The 21,380-nt window shown below is 37.2% G+C and overlaps 1 protein-coding gene across 1 annotated transcript in view; it reads left to right on the top strand.

Moving 5' to 3' along the window:
• Window positions 1-21,380, top strand: part of TFEC (transcription factor EC) — a 94,957-nt gene that overhangs the window by 31,274 nt on the left and 42,303 nt on the right. The gene's annotated exons all lie outside the window — the stretch shown is intronic.

The following is a 21,380-nucleotide window of genomic DNA, read 5'->3' on the forward strand; positions in this document are numbered from 1 at the left end:
TAATAGTAAAAATTTACTCTAGAAATGTTTATCAGAATGAGACTAATAGTCTTCTTGAACTTAATATTTTGTAGTATTATATCTGAGTTTTTAATTACTGATTATTCATTCCTTTCTATTTTCAACAAATACTTGCTTTCCATTTACTAAGTAAGAGAAAATTTGAGGTGCTGAAGATATAAAATGAATGAGTGTTTAGCTTTGTGGCGTTCAGAATTATTGTGACTTGCTTGTAAATGGACCTTAAAAAAATCCTGAAAAATCAGTAGAAGTGGGAAAGAACTTGAACTGGGAAAAAGACTTCCTTTAATATTTCAATGTAGAAAACCTATATCAATAACTGAGTTTTCTATTCTTTTCTTTTTTTCCATTTGATTAGTTAGATGAAGCTGTGGTCCTATTTGCTCCTAGATTTAATCTACCAATCTACATTCCTGGTGATTTTTACTGAATTCAGGTCACTGTTTTTAAGGGAAGTCTATAGTCTCCAGGTGCAAAAGAATAATACTCAATATCTAAGTATTTAAATTTCAAATGATAGAGGAAAATTTTCTTTTGCAAATTTTATGTTAACCTAGAAAAGAGAAAAGAGGAAGGATCTAGTAGATTGTTTAATAAAATATAAAGCAATCACAAAACATGACTAGTTAAAATCCAAAACTGAATATAAATCTCTACATGTATATTTACTTAAACTTCTCAGTAACAAATATATAAAGAATTTTCCAAAAAAAATGTAGAACTAGATTCTCTGTTCACTCTATGAAGGTCATAAAAATATATGTAAGATGAGAATCATCTGTTCATCTGTGCAGTAAATATTAGAACTCACCCAATACAATTTGTCTTATAATAACCCTCTTTCAAAGTTTTCCCTTGTGTGGAAGGTTGATTTACAAAGGAAAAAACAAATTCCAAAAGACATGCATATGCCTGTCAATTCTAGGCAAAACCCAGAAAATGATCAGAGTATGTATCTTATGAAATATGGTGCTGTGATCGTATAGTGGTTAGTACTCTGTGTTGTGAAATATGTTTTCTAAAAAATGAGAAAGGATGAGTAACATATGTTAATTTTCTTAGTAAGCAGTTTTATTTCTTAGGAACACAGCTTTCCTTTTATTTTATAATAAGGTTGTACATTATAAGAGAAATTTACCTGATCTTAGAGGTCCTTTAGGTGGTGTCAGTCAAAAGGAGTTGCATGGCTGGGAAGGGTAGAAAGCTTCAATATGTGCAATGGTCTAGGGACAATATGCACGCTGGCTGCAGATAGACATTTTCTAAATTTTTAACCATTTTTCTTTAAACTGTGTATTAAAAGGCTCTTCTGTCATTAATGTCCAGTTAATCATAGTTTTATTTCATCTGTTATAGTTTTAATGTGTTTTTGAATTTAATTTATCATAGACACATTTTCACATACTGCCTTCAATTCCAGTTTTGCTGCCTTTAGTAGCTAAGATACATCCTACTTTTTTGCCATTTCCTGATATTCTTTGATTAGTTCTAGGAGTCCTTGTCACAAAGCAGAAAGTGTGCAGTCTTTAGAGTCAGGCAGCATGAGGTTAAAACCACCACTTACTAGTTGTGGGGTCTCAATCCTTAACCTCTCTTACTAACATTTCTACAGCTTGAAGAGTTCTTTTGATACTTACATTTTCTGGGTGGGTTGTAGGGAACTTCTGTGATCTTTTACTTTTATGATTAAATTATTTTTTATCGAGGAATATTTGACATAATTGTATACGTTTGAGGCATATAGCATGATGATTTAATTTGCATATATTGTGAAATGATTACCACAATAAATTCAGTTAACATCCATCTTGTCACGTAGACACAATAAAAGAAAAAGAGGAGAAAAGAAGAAAAAAAATGTCCTCTTGAAAACTTTCCTGTATATCATATAACTTTGTTAAATATAGTTGTCGCTTTGTAGTACATTATACCCCTAGTAGTTGTTTATCCTGTAATTTTAGTTTGTATCTTGCGACCACCTTTCTCCTATTCCATACCACATTCCCCCACCCCACTTCTGGTAGCTACAAGTCTGATCTCTTTTTCTATAAGGTTTTTTTGTTTTTGTTTTATAATCCATACATAAGTGAGATCACACACTATTTGTCTTTCTCTGTCTGACTTATTTCACTTGGCATAATGCCCTCAAGGCCTATTCATGTTGTTGCCAATGATAGGATTTCCTTGTTTTTTCATGCCTAAATAGCATTCTTATTTATTTCACAGTTTCTTTAGCCATTCACTGATGGATGGACACAGGTTGCTTGCATATCTTGGTTTTGTAAATACTATGAACATGAGGCTGCAGATATCTTTTCAAGGTATTGTTTTTATTAGCTTAGGGTATATTCCCAGGAATGGAATTTCGGTATCATATGGTAGTTCTATTTTTAATTTTTTTGAGAATCCTGAATACTGTTTTCTATAGTAGCTGTATCAATTTATAATCTCATCAATATCATAAAAGGGTAACCTTTTCCCCACATTCTTGCCAGCATTATTATCTTATCTTTTTGTGATTGGTATTCTCACAGGTATAAGGTGATATCTCATTGTGGTCTGAATTTGCATTCCCCTAATAACTAATGACGTTAAGCATCTTTTCATGTACCTGTTGCCCTTTTGTTTATTTTTCTTTGGAAAATATGTATTCAGCTCCTTCTCTCATTTTTTAAATTGCATTTTTACTGTTGTTTTAGGAGCTTTTCTATAGGTCTTGGTTATTAATTCCTTATCAGATGTATGGTTTGCAAACATTTTTTTCCCTTTCCATAGGTTGATCACTGGTGAATTATGCTTTTAATATGTGCTGAGTTTAGTTTGCTAGTATCTTACTGAAAACTTTTGAGTCTATATTCATCAGGGATATTGGCCTGCAGCTTTCTTTTTTAGTAATCTCATTTTCTGATTTTAGTATCAGGATAATGCTGGCCTCATAAAATCAGTTAGAGAGTGTTCCCTCCTCTCTGATTTTTTGGAAAGACTTTGAGAAGGATTGGTGTTTATTCTTCTTGAAATGTTTGGTAAAATTCACCAGTGAAGCCATCTGGTCCTGGGTTTTTCTCATTGGGGGATTTTTTTTATTACTAATTTAATTCAATCTCCACTAGTAATTGATATATTCAGATTTTCTACTTCTTCTTGATTCAGTCTTAATAGGTTTTATGCTTCTAAGAACTTTTCCATTTCTTCTAGGTTTCACAGTTTTTTGAAAAATATAGTTGTTCTGTGTTGCCCTTTATGATCCTTTGAATTTGTTCAAATCTACCATTTCTTTGTTGATTCTCTGTGTGGATAATCTGTCCATTGTTGAGAGTGGTAAAAAGTCTTCAAATATTATTGTTTATAATTACTATACTGTTTATTTTTCTCATTAGCTCTGTTAGTTGTTGCTTTATATATTTATATGCTCTGATGTTGGGCTCATAATTGTCATATCAGTTTGTTGTATTGACCACTTTACCTTTATACAATGACTTTCCTTGTTTCTCTCTTTTTTTTTTGCCATTTTTAGTTTTGTCTGTTTTGTCTGATGTAATCAATGTAAACGATTCCTACTTTCTTTTAGTTGCCATTGTTTGAAATGTCTTTTTCCATCCCTTCACTCTCAATCCGTTTGTCCTTACAGTGAAAGTGAGTCTCCTAGAGACAGTGGTTGTTGAACCTTTTTTTTTTCAATCCACTCATTCACACTATGTCTTTGAATTGGATAATTTAATCTGTTTATATTTAAAACAATTACTAATAGGTAAGGGCTTGTGTGTGCTTGCGCTCAGTCATGTCTGACAACCTCCTGGACTGTAGCCGAACCAGGTTCCTCTGTTCATGGAATTTTCCAGGCAAGAATACTGGAGTGAATTGCCATTTTCTACTCTGAGGGATCTTTCTGACCCAGGGATCAAACCTGTGTCTCTTGCATCTACTGCCTTGGCAGGCACCACCTAGGAAGCTGTAAGGGCTTACTACAACAAAATGTTATTAGTTGCTTTCTGGTTGTTTGGTAGCTTCAACAGTCTCTGTTTCTTATCCCCCTATCTTTTTGTTTTGCCTTTTGGAATCAACATACTTTGACTTCTTACCAAGTTCTTTTGTGTAATTAGTATAAGATTTTCCCTGTGTTTTCCATGTGCTCAGTTGCTTCAGTCTCTTGCAACAATCAACTGTAGTGATCCAGGTATGGGATTCTTCAGGCAAGATGCTGGAGTGTGTTGCCATGCCCTTCTCCAGAGGATCTTCCCAATTCACAGATTGAACCCCTGTCTCTTATGTCTTCTGCAATGGCAGATGGGTTCTTTACCTCTAGCACCACCTGCAGTGTTTTCCATGAGAATTACATAAAATTTGTTTATTGTCCAGTCTCTCAGGTGTGTCTGACTCTTTGCAACCCCATGGACTGTAGCACCCCAGGCTTCCCTGCCCTTTACCATCTCTCATAGTTTGGTCAAACTTATTTCCATTGAGTCATCCAACCATCTTGACCTCTGTCATCCACTTCTCCTCCTGCCTTCAATCTTTCCCAGCATCAGGGTCTTTTCAAATGAGTCAGCTCTTCCCATCAGGTGGCCAAAGTATTGGAGCTTCAGTTTCAGCACCAGTCTTTCCAATGAATATTCAGGACTGATTTCCTTTAGAATTGACTGTTTTAATCTTGAAGTCCAAGGAACTCTCAAGAGTCTTCTCCAGCACCACAGTTCAAAAACATCAATTCTTTGGCTCTCAGCCTTTCTTATGGTCCAACTCTCACATCCATACATGACTACTAGAAAAAACATAGCTTTGACTAGATGGACCTTTGTTGGCAAAGTAATGTCTCTGCTTCTTAATATGTTATCTAGCTTTGTCATAACTTTTCTTCCAAGGAGCAAGCGTCTTTTGATTTCATGGCTGCAATCACCACCTGCAGTGATTTTGGACCCCAAGAAAATAAAGTCTGTCACTGTTTCCATTGTTTCCCCATCTATTTGCCATGAAGTGATGGAACTGGATGCCATGATCTTCATTTTCTGAATGTTGAGTTTTAAGCCAACTTTTCCACTCTCCTCTTTTATTTTCATCAAGAGGCTTTTTAGTTCCTCTTCACTTTCTGCCATAATGGTGGTGTCATCTGCATATCTGAAGTTATTGATATTTCTCCCTGCAAACTTGATTCCTGTTTGTGCTTCATCCAGCTGGGCATTTTGTGTGATGTGCTCTGCATAGAAGTTAAATAAACAGGATGATAATATACAGCCTTGACATATTCCTTTTCAAATTTTGAACCAGTCCATCGTTCCATGTCAGATTTTAATGGTTGCTTCTTGACCTGCATACAGGTTTCTCAGGAGGTAGGTTAAGGTGGTCTGGTATTCCCATCTGTTTAAGAATTTTCCAGTTTGTTTGATCCACACAGTCAAAGGCTTTAGTGTAGTCAGTGAATCAGAAGTAGATGTAGAACTACTCTAAATAATGATGTTCTGCAATTCTCTTGCTTTTTCTATTAATCCAACAGATGTTGGCATTTTGATCTCTGGGTCCTCTGTCTTTTCTAAATCCAGCTAGTAACACCATATTTTAAATTGATAGCAAGTAACTTCAGTAGAATTTGTATTCTTTGTACTTCCCTCGGTTATTGCTGTTAAAATTTATATGTTTTTGTATTGAATTATTAATAATAGATTATTATATTTCTTAATTTTGTTTCAGTATTGACCATTTGGTGATGTCCATGTGTAGAGTCTTCTCTGGTGTTGTTGGAAGAGGGTGTTTGCTGTGATCAGTGTGTTTTCTTGGCAAAACTCTGTTAGCCTTTGACCTGCTTGTTTTGTACTCCAAGGCCAAATTTGCCTGTTACTCCAGGTATCTCGACTTCCTACTTTTGGATCCCAGTGCTCTATAATAAAAAGGACATCATTTTTTTTCATGTAGGTTACTAAACTTCCTTAAAAGGATTATTCTGAATTCTTTATTGATTTATCAGACAGTTCACAGATCTCCATTTAGTTAGTTATCTGAGTTTTATTAGTTTCCTTTGGTGGTATCATATTTACCTGACTTTTGTGATCCTTAATGCCTTGTGTTGGTTTCTGTGCATCTGATTAATAGGGCTGCCCTTGCAGACTTTACAGGCTTGCTTTGTCAGTGACAGTTCTTCACAAGGCTGCTCAGTTTTGGTTTCTGGGTGAGTCTGCCACTAAAGTCTTTGTGCAGGTAATTCCTGTTATTATGATCTATTTATGCCAGGCATGGATTGGGGGTTGTGCCACCAGCTGAGAGCAGCTGTATAGGACTGCTGACTTTGTTCCTTATACAAGTGAGGCTGTTGAATGGGCTCCGTAGTTGCTTGAATTCTCTGATAAGGTTTACAACAAAAGTCCGTCTAGTCAAGGCTATGGTTTTTCAGTGGTCATGTATGGATGTGAGAGTTGGACTATAAAGAAAGCTGAGCACCAAAGAATTGATGTTTTTGAACTGTGGTGTTGGAGAAGACTCTTGAGAGTCCCTTGGACTGCAAGGAGATCCAACCAGTCCATTCTGAAGGAGATCAGTCCTGGGTGTTCGTAGGAAGGACTGATGCTGAAGCTGAAACTCCAATACTTTGGTGACCTGATGTGAAGAACTGACTCATTTGAAAAGACCCTGATGCTGGGAAAGATTGAGGGCAGGAGGAGAAGGGGACGACAGAGGATGAGAAGGTTGGATGGCATCACCGACTCAATGGACATGGGTTTGGGTGGACTCCAGGAGTTGGTGATGGACAGAGAGGCCTGGCGTGCTGCAGTTCATGGGGTCGCAAAGAGTCGGAAATGACTGAGCAACTGAACTGAACTGAACTAGATAGTTGGGATTGAATGTAGCAGATATAGCGGATGGGGCTATGAATTAGCTTCCCTCTCCTGGCAGAGAAGCAGGCCAGGGCCCTGGGCCTATGCAGTTCATTGTCTGGGGGCCTGAATAAGGCCTGAGTATGCACTGAATTCCCTGGTCGGGTGAGGCCACTGATTTTGCCCTACAGGAGAAGTCACAGGTTGTGTTCTCTGTTCAAGTGCCACTGTATGTGGGGCTGTTGAATGGGCCATGTATCTTCCCTTGTGCTCTGGTTAAGTTCCCTGGAAGGATAGGTTGAAGGCTGTATTCAATGATGAGCAACACTATTAATTAGATTCCCTGCCCAGACAGTAAGAGAAGCTGCTCTTTGTGATCTTAACTCAATCTGATCCACACCCAAGTTCCTTGGCTGAACAGTGCCACTGGCTTTGCTCTCCATTTCTGTTTGCTTTTTGCTCAGCTTAAGTGTGGCTGTGCTGTACAGCTTTCAGGCAATTTTGCTAACCTTTCTGATCAGTTGGAGTCAGAGGACACTATTCACAGTGGGTGAAACTATGTTTCAGCCCTATGCCTGGGAGGGAGGAGATTGGGCCCCTCCAGGCTATTTTCAATTTTCCAAAGATGTTCTCAGGTTAGAGAGAGGCCAGGAGCTACCCTCAGCCTTGGCTATGAATTAATCTTCTTGTCTGTGCCTGCATGGGAAGATCCCATGACTGGTATTGGCTTTGCTCTAGGGGTGATCTGCTCTGCTTATCCACCTGCCTCTTGGCTTGAGCACCACCGTACCACACAGCTTTCAGGAGTTGTCCCTAGCTCTTCTGGTCAGATGAGGCTGCCAGGGGCCTCTGACTCATCATCTTGCCTGAGTATGGGAAAATGGGCTCTACAACTGATAAAACTCCTTTGAGGATCTAAATCAGTCAAATCTGCACCCCCTCCAACCAATTATCTGGTCAGAGTGTACCCATGATTTGGTTCTGCTGACAAGTGAAGCTGCTGGTTGGGGTTGCTCCTCAGGCATTAAAGGACTGTCTGCCAAGATCTGTGTGTTGGTGTTACAAGCCCTCCCTGCTTCTCTATCATAGGCAGATTCTCAGCGACTGGATCCCATAGATTCCTCTCAATTCCCATGGTAAGAAATCAAAGTAGGGGCTCCCACAAAGCAACTTCACAATGTTGAAGGTGACTGATTGCCCCCGCTGGGTTCTCTTTTCCCACTGGAGCAACCAGGGGTCAGAGACCTCTCTGCATAGCGTTGTACTGTCTTAGTGAAACGAATAGGTGTTGTTTCCAGGGCTCCAAAGAGTTCTGGCACCACAGTACTTTATGTCTCAATGCAAAGAGTCCAGCAAAAGCAAAGTGCTAGGTGAGAAGAGATTTACTAGAATAGGATGCTTTTGAGACTTACAAGTTGGTGAGCAAGAAATGCTGCACCCTGAGAACTTAGTGGGCTATAGTTATAACCAAAGGAAAAGTGGGGAGTGGGAGAAGACCTTCTTTGTCTTTCTTGAGTAGACACCTTGTTTCCATAATTAGTTCCTCCCTCACACAGGGCAGTGGACTTTACTTGTCCCTTCCTACATGGTTAGGGCGGGCCTGTCATAGCACTTTGGAAAAATATTTTCAAGTCTCAGTACCATGAGGGTCTTTCATTTTGAAAAGTCACCTTCCCATAAATGATTGTCTGTTGTGTTCACAGAGCCTGTTTGGGGGGGTCATTAACTTATTGAGCTTATTGGGAAGGATGCGGGTCTCATGCCACCATTGCTTTATTGTTTGGGGGCATGTCTCGTGTTTCTGTTGTATGGTTTTGTTGCTAAGCAAACCTGCTTGGTTTTTGGTTTAGCAAACCTGCTTTCTCTAGTAATGCTTAATTTACAGGAGCTTTCCATCTTTTTCTACCTATATTCCCCTAGTGGGATTAACTATTTAATCATCTATTTTGTCCCTTCGTTCTGTCCCTATCACTAGGGGAGGGTCAATGAGATCAACGTGTAGCTGCTTCTCTCACCCTCTAATGCAGTCTGCCTTGATCTCTGAGGTTCAGGGGGTATTTCAGCCTCACCCCCATGCTCTAGGATTCTCTTAGTGGTGTTTTGTTTTTGAATAGACATTAATTGTTCTTCTCAGGAGGTGGATTGAATTCAGGAACTACCTGTGTTTCCATCTTAGTGATGTCACTTACATTTTAAAAGTTTCTAACACAAGGGCAGTGTGAATGCTCAGGAGATGGTGGTTGCCAATTTTTGGGTATTTCTTTCTTCTATGCTTATCCTCCTGTGACATCAGGGATCAGATCAGATCAGATCAGATCAGTCGCTCAGTCGTGTCCAACTCTTTGTGACCCCATGAATCGCAGCACACCAACACATCATTAATTCAAATAAGACCCCAGAAATCAAAGCTACCACAGAATAAATCTGTGAGAGCATCCATAGATTCAGGATTTAGGAGCTGGAATTAAGAGTAACTTGGTGATTAAAGGTAAGACAATCAAGTATAAAGTCAAATAAGCATTTTATAGCCTGGGTCTTTCCAGGATAAAATTCAAATTTGAACTCATGGGTACACAGGACTCTTTCCCATTTAATCCTTGCCACCTGACCCAAACTTATCATTTCACATTTGCATGGAGCTCTGTTCTTCAACTATATGGTCCATGTGTGACTTTCACAGTGGCCAGGTTCTCCTTCCTTATAACCTTTCTTTACCAACTACTCATTCAGTCTCCACTTATAATTCCAACTGACTCTTTGGAATTCATTTCAGGTTTCTTCTTTCCCTGGGGATACTCTATGTGGATTAGGTGCCTAATTCTCTGAGTTTTCATAGTAACAGCTATGTCATATGAATAAAAATTGCTCTTATCATAGCATCTTTATAGTACATGCTGAAAGTGAAAAGTGAAAGTGAAGTCACTCAGTCATGTCCGACTCTTTGTGACCCCATGGACTGTAGCCCACCAGGCTCCTCCATCCATGGAATTTTCTAAGCAAGAGTACTGGAGTGGGTTGCCATTTATTATTCCTTGTCTTGTTTTTCTTATCCTCTATACTTTCTAAAAGCTCTAAGTTGAAGGGAAGAGAAAAAAAATGAAACAAATATACTATTATGTAGAAAGGACAATGGTATACGTAGGAGTGTAGAAGTACCGTGCTGATTTGGAGGTCTGTCAAGTAGACTTAGACAAAGATGACTAGTGGGGCAATTTATCTAAGTGAGATTGCATGAGCAAAGAAACATTAAGTGAGGAGAAAATGAGAGGCAAAATTGACAGAAGGTGACACTGGAGAACTGGGCAATAGATAAATCACAGAAAGGCTGGTACTCCATGTTAAGTAATTCCAAATACTTGAAACGCTCAAATGTGGGGACTATGGTGACATAATCTGATTCGACTTTAATATCACTCTGTCAGCTAGTAGGAGAAGAAGCCTGGAGTGAGAGAGGGATCAGTGGGGAGGTTATTTCCATAGCACAGTGAGAAATGAGGCCTTATATTCAGTTCAGTTCATTTCAGTCGCTCAGTCTTGTCTGACTCTTTGTGACCCCATGGACTGCAGCACACCAAGCTTCCCTATCATCACCAACTCTGGGAGTTTACTCAAACTCTTGTCCATCAAGTCGGTGATACCATCTAACTATCTCATCCTCTGTCATCCCCTTCTCCTTCTGCCCTCAATCTTTCCCAGCATCAAGGTCTTTTCAAATGAGTCAGTTCTTCGCATCAGGTGGCCAAAGTATTGGAGTTTCAGCTTCAGCATCAGTCCTTCCAATAAATAGTCAGAACTGATTTCCTTTAGGATGGACTGGTTGGATCTCCTTGCAATCCAATAGACTCTCAAGAGTCTTCTCCAACACCACAGTTCAAAAGCATCAATTCTTTGGTGCTCAGCTTTCTTTATAGTCCAACTCTCACTTCGATACATGACTATTAGAAAAACTGTAGCTTTGACTAGATGGACCTTTGTTGGCAAAGTGATGTCTCTGCTTTTTAATATGCTGTCATGGTTGGTCATAACTTTTCTTCCAAGGAGTAAGCGTCTTTTAATTTGATGGCTGCAGTCATCATCTGCAGTGATTTTGGAGTCTGCCAATTTGGAGTCTGGCAAAGTAAAGTCTGCCACTGTTTCCACTGTTTCCCCATCTACTTGTCATGAAGTGATGCGACCAGATGCCATGATCTTAGTTTTCTGAATATGGAGTTTTAAGCTAACTTTTTCACTCTTCTCTTTCACTTTCATCAAGAGGCTCTTTAGTTCTTCGCTTTCTGCCATAAGTGTGGTATATCTCCATATCTGAGGTTATTGATATTTCTCCCAGCAATCTTGATTCCAGCTTGTGCTTCCTCCAGTCCAGCATTTCTCATGATGTACTCTGCATATAAGTGAAATAAGCAGGGTGACAATATGCAGCCATGACGAACTCCTTTCCTGATTTGGAACCAGTCTGTTTGTTGTTCCATATACGGTTCTAACTGTTGCTTTTGACCTGCATACAGATTACTCAGGAGGCCTTATATTAGAACATGTTAGAACTGTGTATCTGTGAGACCATCAAGCAGAAATGATAGTGAGAGCTAGATATACAAGTTTGCCTTGAAGAGGAATAATCTAGAGGGAGAAAGAGATTTAAGAGTCTTCAGCCTCTAGGTAGTACTTGAAAATTTGAATGAGAAAGAAAGCTCCTGGAGAACATGAGTACAATAAGAGTAGTAAACCAAGGTTGGAAATGAGGGGATCACCAACATTTAAGGAGTGGTGAGAGGAAAAGGTCTGTAAAGATAAACTAAAAGGATAGCTTGTGCGGTGCCTCTGAAGGAGTTGATTTAAAGAAGGAGGAAATGACCCCCACACTCAAATGTGGTGAAAAAAATAGGACTGATAAATGTCTACTGAATTGATCAGTCAAGTAGTCAAATGAAATAGCAACAAAAGAAATTTCAGTAAGATGGTGGGCAAGAGACATTCTACTTTGAATTCAGAGTTAACAGAAGTGGAAAGATTGAACTCCTGGGATATTCATGATGATTGGGCAGAAAGATAATAGGGTAAAGGCATAGAAAGTCATAATATAAAAAACTTTCAGCTGATCAGTCATAGAGAGTCTAGATTGGACTAAATGGAATACTGCATTTGATGAGTAAGATAATGGAATTTAAGATTTCAGAAGTGATGTGATATAGAGGATGACAGGAACCAGATATGGCCTATAGAATAGGTGAAGAGAAAGTTTAATTCAGGTTTATGATTTGAAGAGGGGTGAACTAAAGTATTCAACTACAATTATTGATTTTTTTTCATAGATTTCTGACATATGTTGCTATAGATTTTTTCTTTTAGGTACATATGTATTCATGGTCACTTGGTATTATTTTTCCTTCAATGTTTTATCTTGAATTTCATATAGTCTAATATTAACATTCCTACTGTTACTTCCCTTTGGTCATCGTTGTAGTACACCTTTGCACTTTAATTTCAGCTTTCCCCATTGTTTTATTTTAAATGTGTCCCTTATAGACAAAACATTAAAATACTTTTGAAAAAATCCAGTTTGAATAATAATTTCTCCAGCAGTATGTTAACTTTTTTGTTGTTTTTGTTGTTCAGTCCTTAAGTGATCTCCAACTCTTTTCGACCCCATGAACTGCAGCATGCCAGGCTCCTCTGTCCTCCACTATCTCCCGGAGTTCACTCAAATCCATGTCCATTGAATCAGTGATGCTATCTAACTGTCTCATCCTCTGCTGCTCCCTTTTCCTTTTGCCTTCAGTCTTTCTCATCATCAGGGTCTTTTCCAATGACTGGCTCTTCGCATCAGGTGGCCAAAGTATTGGATTTTCAGCTTCAGCATCAGTCCTTCCAATGAATGTTCAGGGTTGATTACCTTTAATTTTGACTGATTTGATCTCTTTGCAGTCCAAGGGACTCTTGAGTCTTCTCCAGCACTTACAATTTGAAAGCATCAATTCTTCAGTGTTTCACCTTCTTTATCGTCCAACTCTTACATTTTGTACATGACTACTAGAAAAACCATAGCTTTGACTATCACTTTGTCAGCAATGTGATGTCTTTGCTTTTTAATATGCTGTCTAGGTTTGTCATAGCTTTCCTTCCAAGGAACAAGTGTCTTTTAATATCATAGTTGCAGTCACCATCCACAGTGGTTTTGGAGCCCTGCCCCCCAAAATAGAATCTGTCACTGTTTTCACTTTTCCCCCATCAATTTGCCATGAAGTGATGAGTCCTGATGCAATGATCTTAGCTTTTTTGAATGTTGAGTTGTAAGCCAGCTTTTTCACTCTCCTCTTTCACCCGCATCAAGAGGCTCTTTAGTTCCTCTTCACTTCTTGCCATTAAGTGGTATCATCTGCATATCTGAGATTGTTGATAATTCTCCCAGCAATCTTGATTCCAGCTTATGATTCATCCAGCGTGGCATTTTTCATATAAGTTAAATAAGTAGAGTGACAATATACAGCCTTGTTGTACTCCTTTTTCAATTTTGAACCAGTCTTCCATGTCTGGTTCTAACTGCTGCTTCTTGACCCGTTTATAGATGTCTCAGTTTCTCAGGAGACAGGTAAGGTGGTCTGGTACTTCCATCTCTTTAACAATTTCTCACAATTTGTTATGATCCACACAGTCAAAAGCTTTAGTGTAGTCAATAAAGGAAAAGCAGATGTTTCTCAGAAACTCCCTTGCTTTCTCCATGATCCAATGAATGGTGGCCATTTGATCTCTGGCTCCTCTGCCTCTTCAAAACCCAACTTGTACATCTGGAAGTTATTGGTTCATGTACTGCTGAAGCCTAGCTTGAAGAATTTTGAGCATAACTTTGCTAGCATGTGAAATGAGTGCAATTGTATGGTAGTTTGAGCATTTTTTAACATTGGCCTTCTTTGTAACTGGAATGAAAACTGACATTGTCCAGTCTTATGACCATTGCTGAGTTTTCCAAATTTGCTGACACATTGAGTGCAGTACTTTAACAGCATCATCTTTTAAGATTTGAAATAGTTCAACTAGCATTCTGTCACCTCCACTAGCTTTGTTCATAATAATGCTTCCCAAAGCCCACTTTACTTACACTCCAGGATGTGTGGCTCTAAGACTACAGCATCATGGTTGTCTGGGTAATTAAGGCCTTTTTTTGTATAGTTCTTGTGTGTATTCTTGCCATCTCTTCTTAATATCTTCAGCTTCTGTTAGGTCCTTACTGTTTCTGTTCTTTATTGAATGAAATGTTTATCCTTGAAATATCCTTGAAAGAAATGTTTCCTTGATATCTCCAAGTTTCTTGAAGAATTTCTAGTCTTTCCCCTTCTATTGTTTTCCTCTATTTCTTTGCATTGTTCATTAAGAAATCCTTCTTATCTCTCCTTGTTATTTTCTGAAATTAATTCACTTGAGCATATCTTTTCCCTTTCTCCCTTGCTTTTCAATTCTTTTCTTTCCTCAGTTATTTGTAATCCTCCTAAGACAACCATTTTTCCTTCTTGCATTTCTTTTTCTTTTGGTTACTTTTGGTCACTGCTTTTGCACAATGTTACAAACCTCCGTCCATAGTTCTTCAGGCACTCTTTCTACCATATCTAATCCCTTGAATCTATTTGTCACCTCCATTGTATAATCATAAAGGAAATGATTTAGGTCATACCTGAATGGCCTAGTGGTTTTCCCTACTTTCTTCAATTTAAGACTGAAGTTTGCATTAAGAAGTTCATTATCTGAACCACAGTCAGCTCTATGTCTTGCTTTTGCTGACTTTCTTATAGAGCTTCTGCATGTTTGGCTGCAAATTTCATCATCAATCTAATTTTGGTATTGACTATCTGTGATGTTGGAAAAGGGTGTTTGCTATGACAAGCATGTTCTCTTGACAAAACTCTGTTATCTTTTGTCCTGCTGCATTTTGTACTCCAAGTCCAAATTTGCCTGTTATTCCTGGTATCTCTCAACTTCCAACTGTTGCATTCCAATCCCCTATGATGAAAATGACATCTTTTTTTGGTCTTAGTTCTAGAAGATGTTGTTGGGCTTTATAGAACTGGTCAACTTCAGCTTCTTTGGCATCAATGATTGAGGCATAGACTTGGATTACTGTGATACTTGAATGGTTTGCCTTGGAAAGAAACCAAGATCACTCTGTTGTTTTTGAGGTTGCCCAAAGTACGACATTTTGAGCTTTTTTGTTGTCTATGAGGACTACTCCATTTCTTCTAAGGGATTCTTGCCCATAATAGTAGATGTAACGGTCATCTGAATCAAATTTGCCCATTCCCATCCATTTTAGTTCACCAGTTCCTGGATGTTGATGTTCACTCTTGCCATCTCCTACTTAACTATGTCCAATTTACCTTGATTCATGGACCTAGCATGCCAAGTTCTTGTGCAATATTGTTCTTTACTGCATCAGACTTTACTTTCATCAACAGACACATCCACAACTGAGCATTGTTTCTGCTTAATAGAGGTGTTATTGCCCTCTGCTCTTCCCCAGTACTTTACTGGACACATTCCTACCTGGGGGACTCATCTTCTGGTGTCATATCTTTTTGCCTTTTCATGCTGTCATTTACATTCTTATAGTTACTTTACCATTAGTATTTAATTGTTATCTTTTTCACATTTTTATTTACTATGCTTTCTGTTTCCTTATTTGCAATCTTTTTTTCTATCCTCCATTGGCTAAGGTTTTCTTTTTTTGTTACTCCTAACTTAAGACACATAGTTATATTTTTTCTTTATCTGTATCACTGTTTAGCAATATCTGTGTTATAGCTATAGGTAAACAGCTCCCTGAGTTTGATCTTATCTCCTTCTTCTCACCTATCTTTCTGAATTGATATTTTTAGAATAAATTTATATATTCAAATATTAATATGTATACACATACACACATTTTTCTTATTTAGATCAAAAATGTTTTACTGTTACTTGGGCTTCCCAGGTGGCTCAGTCATAAAGGACCTGTCTGCCAATGCAGGAGACACAAGAGATGTGGGATCCTGGCTTGGGAAAATCCCTGGAGGAGGAAATGGCCACCCACTCCAATATTCTTGTCTGGATAATCCCATGGACAGGAGCCGGGTGGACTATAGTCCATGGGGTAACAAAGAGTTGGACATGATGAGCACTCATTCTCATATTTTGTAGTCATCTCATAGTTTATTATATGACTAGTGTATTTTCTAAAAGTGTTTTCCAAAGGTTTTTTTGCTCTAAAAGTTCTGAGTTTTCATGTTTAAGAAAAATTTTATCTTATGCACATATTTAAAGAATATTTTATTGGTTATAAATGTCTAGGTTCGAAAGTCTTTATCTTTAACACTTCAAATGTAATCCTGCTGTCTTCTTGCTCCCAGAATTGTTGAAAAGCTTAATTCTTGGTCTTTTGTAGACCTTTACTTTTCATCTTTCAAATCTTATAAATCTCTTCCTTCGTCCTTGAGTCTCATGTTTCCATGCCTATTATCACCATTTTTACTTTAGTCAAAATATTTTGTGGTTCCTTTGTATTTTATCATCTTCATTTATTACTTTTATGATGCTTATTTTGCTGATTTCTTATATCTAATCTGTTAACTCTGTTTCATCTGGTAAAAAAAAAATGTTGTGTTTGTTGCCTTTCTTAAAATAACAATTGGATTCCAAGGTGATTAGTTATGAAGATTCCTGGAAACTGTGAAACAATGGTTTGGATTAGACTTTAAAGTCAATTTAGGATAATAGAAGAGCCAGCATCTCCAATAAGCCAGCATTATTAGGTGAAATAATAGTCATGTTGGTGGATGACAGAAATGAGGAATAGAGGTGTTATTAAAGGCAAAAGCAGAGTCTCCAAGAAAGATGAAATTTGACATGTACAGAAGAAGGGTTTCTATCTAGAATAGAATAAATGATCATGTTTATAAACAAGAGGGAAAAATTATAGATGTAAGCATGCATGTGTGCTAAGTCACTTCAGTTGTGTCCAACTCTTTGTGACCCTATGGACTGTAGCCCACCAGGCTCCTCTGTCCATGGGATTCTCCAGGCAGGAATTGCCATGGAGGCAAGGTTGCCATGCCCTCCTCCAGGGGACCTTCCTGACCCAGGGATTGAACCCACATCTTTTATGTCTCCTGCATTGATAGCAGGGTTCTTTTTTTTTTTAACCACGAGAGCCACCTGGGAAACCCCCACTAATGTAAGAGACTGGATCATTATATTGTAATCTTCCAGAAAGAAGAGGATAAATTATTTGAGTAATTTTTGGTGAAACTATAAGTACTCCAAAGTTAAACCATATACCATGAATTGTGTTTAGCATCCTTCTTTCCTCAGGTCTTTTCCACATCTATTCAATACAAATTTGTTGTCCATTCAATGGTGGAATATTAATAAGAAAAATATCATAAAACTGAAACTTGAGGTAGGTAACAGTCAATAATATACTTGCAAACTTTCGGAGAGTAGACTAACCAAAGGAAACAAAGTATGCATATTTATTTTCCTAGATGCTTTAAAGATCACTCAGTGTGCATGAACAACACCTAAAGTTCCAAATAGGGCCTAGAGCTGCACATGGAATGGTATCCAACGGACACGTGTTTTTGTTTGTTTGTTTGTTTTTAAAGTTAATTCAAATTCAATGCAATCTTTAAAAATTGAATAAAATTAAAACTTCAGTTCCTTAGTAACATCAGCCACATTTCGAGTGCTCATAGCCATATGTATTTGCTATTGTATTGGACAGTGCAGATATAGGACATTCCCACTGTTGCGGAAATGTATGCTGGACTCTCCTGGTCCATAGGATTCTACAATATAAATTCCTTACCTACGTTTCATCTTCATCTCAACTCTTTCTTCCTCTTGCTCACTCTTTTCTATTCCCCTTGGCCCCTCACTCTTCCTCAAAGACATGAGCTTGTTTCTACCTTTAGGTCTTTTATGCTTTCTTTCAAAGTACTACCATTGCCTCATGTTATTCTTGTCTTTGTTCAAATATCAGTAAATCCTTGGCTCATTCATATAATAACATTCACTCTTATCAAGCTCTATTCCTAACCTGCTTTAATATCTTCATACCACTGTTTGTTATTAAGCTGTTTCTTGTCTGTTTCTTCAGTAGTTTGAGTTCTATGAAGGCAGATACTTTGTGCTCTTTGCTTTTATAGCATGTACTAAACCAAGGTCTTGAAGTAAATATTGTTTAATAAATATTTATTAAATAAATATATAAATAATAGTCCAATTTTTTGGCATATCACCTTTGGGAGTATCTTAGTAGATGTTTGTGAACATTTGATTCTCTAAGATCCTCAGAAATCTTGCTTAGAGGATAACATTAACAAAATCATAAAATATTTTTTCTCTCTCCCAGAGTTGTTTATTCCTAGTTGTTTCTGCACATGTCATGGGAAATATAGAGTATTACAGCTACATAAATTCCACATTCTTACTATCTCTGCACCTACATTATATTTTAAAATTTCACTAAAGATAATAAATATAATGGCCAAGAGGAGAACTAGAGCTGTAGGGGGATAGAGACAGTGAGAGAGAAAGTGATGGTATTTTAAAAAATATAAGCTTTAATATTCCCTCCAGCTGAAGTACAGAAGAAAAGGAAGGTTGTTTTAGAAAGGAATTGAGAAAGGAAGTGAAAAACTGATTTAAGTTAAGACTGTAGAATCAGATTTCTAGATTTCAATTCTGCCTTTGTCACTCTTTAGCTATATAATCTGAAACAGGTTACTGAATTTCTTTCCTCATGTATACAGTGAAGACAATGATAGTATATACTTCATGTTGTCATTGTGAAGATAAATGAGCTGATGTGTGCAAAGCATTTAGAACAGCTCCTGCTGCATCATATGTGTTAGTTACTATTTATGGTGTCTACAATTAGTATTGTTGTTGATAGTATTATAGTTATTATTATTAGTGATCATTAGAGAAAGTTGGATAATACATTTCCATGTAGTTTCTATTCATGTGGACTAATTGGATGAAGTTTGAATATCCACCTATAAGATGCTATCAAAATATTTTAAAAGAAAAATAAAATTTGTAGGCGGTCATCTCTCTGCAAATGAAGTATATAAGCTCTGGCTCAAGGTATTCATGATAACTACTCTGTTTATGCAGATACTGGAGTAGCCAAGGGTGATTTGTTTAGCCATCATCAGCCGGTAGGCGGAAGCGAATGTAAGGAAAAGCAACACAGATCACAGTGTTAGGATTACTTCAAATTCTAAAATATTCTGCGTTTTGATACACATATAACCTTAATTGAAATATTCTAAAATTTACTTTTAAAGATTGCTAAAATCTTTCCGAATTCAGACTGAGGAGCAACTTTTATCATTATGCACAATATTCTAAATGCATTATATTTTGCTAGATGGAGGACATTATTGAGGATATAATTGGTATGGACCCAAGTTTTAAAGAGGAAGGAACAGATTCTCCTCTGCTAATGCAAAGAACAGTAAGTGTTTCCAGACCTGAGGAGGTCAGTGAGATTAAAATCAATAATAGCACCTGATGACAAAAAAAGAAATTTCATTTGATTAGTAAATGGTGTTTTCTTCTGCCCTTTTGAAGCTGGTATAGAATAGATAAACAATTAAAAAATATTTATTGGTGCAGGAAAAAATGCATAATTTTATAGGGCTTATACTATTCTATCTATCTACCTACTTATCTACCTAATCTCTATAAACATCCATCTAATTACATATCTTATCTGCTATAGCATTTTCTGTGAAATCTTCAGATTTCCCATTTGAAGCACAATATATCATAATACTCTCATGAGTTCATGGCTAAATTTTAACTATTTTACCATTACTAACAGCTACCAGATTCAGAGGCTCTATACCTTATAGAGAAAGGAAAAAATTATAACACAATATAACTTTACTTTTGAGCCAAAAATCAAAGGTTAAAGATGAAGTGAAGAAAGATAGAAGAGGCCTCACACTACTCTAAGGCATTTAGACAGACTTCTGTGTTGAAATCACAAATTCCTGGAATAATAAGCAGGGAAGAGATAAGATAATATCTCTTTGATTGCTGTTACCTTCTCATTGTTCATTTATTAATCTCTAGAATCTGTAAAGGGTGTACAAGCTCTTTCTACACATTTTGAAGGGGTTGCTGTTGGTTCGTTTATGGTTTTAGAGCTTTTAGAAAATGAGAAAAATTATGAAAGATTTTGATTTGTTACTTTAAACATTTCATCTAAAGAAAGTGAATTCTGACTGTATTGTGTAGTGTAGATACTGTTCATCAGTAAATCAGTGGGCTGAGTTGTGTTAATATTAATAATGGACATTTTAAACCTAAAACTTTAAGAAAAGTTTGGAGAAAGCATCCCTTTTCTATTTATTAATTCCCAAATAGACTACAAAAAAGGAGAATTATATCTTTCCTCCTTTTCTCTGGTACAAAGGACTTCCACTTTATAACGAGTCACTAACACCAGTATTATCAGACAAAGATCAAATGAGGTTAAAAATCTAGCTTTTTAATTGAAAGTTTATTTTTTTGTGAGTTTTTTGTTTGTTGTTTGAATGATGTGACAATTCTTTTTACCTCGTCTGTTTTCAGATTTCAAGAAGTATATTTACAACAAATTTGACTAATTCTCTACATAAATATGTTATTTACACTAATTTTCTCCATCTAATCCCACAGCATAAGGTTACTATTTTCTTAATCATTATTCAACTTCTGGGTTTGAGGAAATGATACTAATTTCTTTCAATCTTCTCTCCCTTGTATGTGGTACTTATTTCATTGAAATTGTATGCTGAAACATTCTCTTTATCAAATTAGCTTACTTGTTTTGTAGTGGTTGCATAGATTGCTTATTCAGTGCAAACTGGTGACAGTGATGATTGGGAATTTGTTTTTTGTAAACAGAATGTGGGTTTCCCAGGTGGCATAGTGGTAAAGAATCCACCTACTAATTCAGGAGACACGTGTTTGATCCCTGGGTTGGAAAGACCCCCTGGGGGAGAGCACAACAACCCACTCCAGTACTCTGGCCTGGAGAATTCCATGGGCAGAAGGAGCCTGGTGGGCTACAGTCCATAAGGTTGCAAAGAGTTGGACATGACTGAGGTGACTTAGCACAGCACAGCACAGCGTACAGAATGTACTTCTAAAAAGGTATACACTACTGGCCCATGTGTATTCATATAAAGAAGTATCTTCTGTTGGCCAACCAACAATTATTGATAAATCAAGAAACAAGATATAAAACCAAGCAGTTCAATTAACCAAAAAATTATTCGATATTTGTTGTATGCAAAGCATCATACACGTGCTATAGGGAACTAAAAGTTGAGTGAGACACTATTTAAGAGACCACGTGATGGGGAGTCAGTGAGGTGAGGCAAATCCGAGAGACAGTGAGGGAAAGGATATGGATCTCAATATTAACCCAAGTTGTCATCTAGATATTGTATAAGTCACTTAACTTTTCTTTACTTTCTTCTGTGTTATGAGAATAATTAAAAATATTTATTGCCAATACTGTTTTTATATTAAATCTTA

This window comes from Bubalus kerabau, chromosome 8 (genome assembly GCF_029407905.1).
Source record: "Bubalus kerabau isolate K-KA32 ecotype Philippines breed swamp buffalo chromosome 8, PCC_UOA_SB_1v2, whole genome shotgun sequence".
NCBI classification, from domain to species: Eukaryota; Metazoa; Chordata; class Mammalia; order Artiodactyla; family Bovidae; genus Bubalus; species Bubalus kerabau.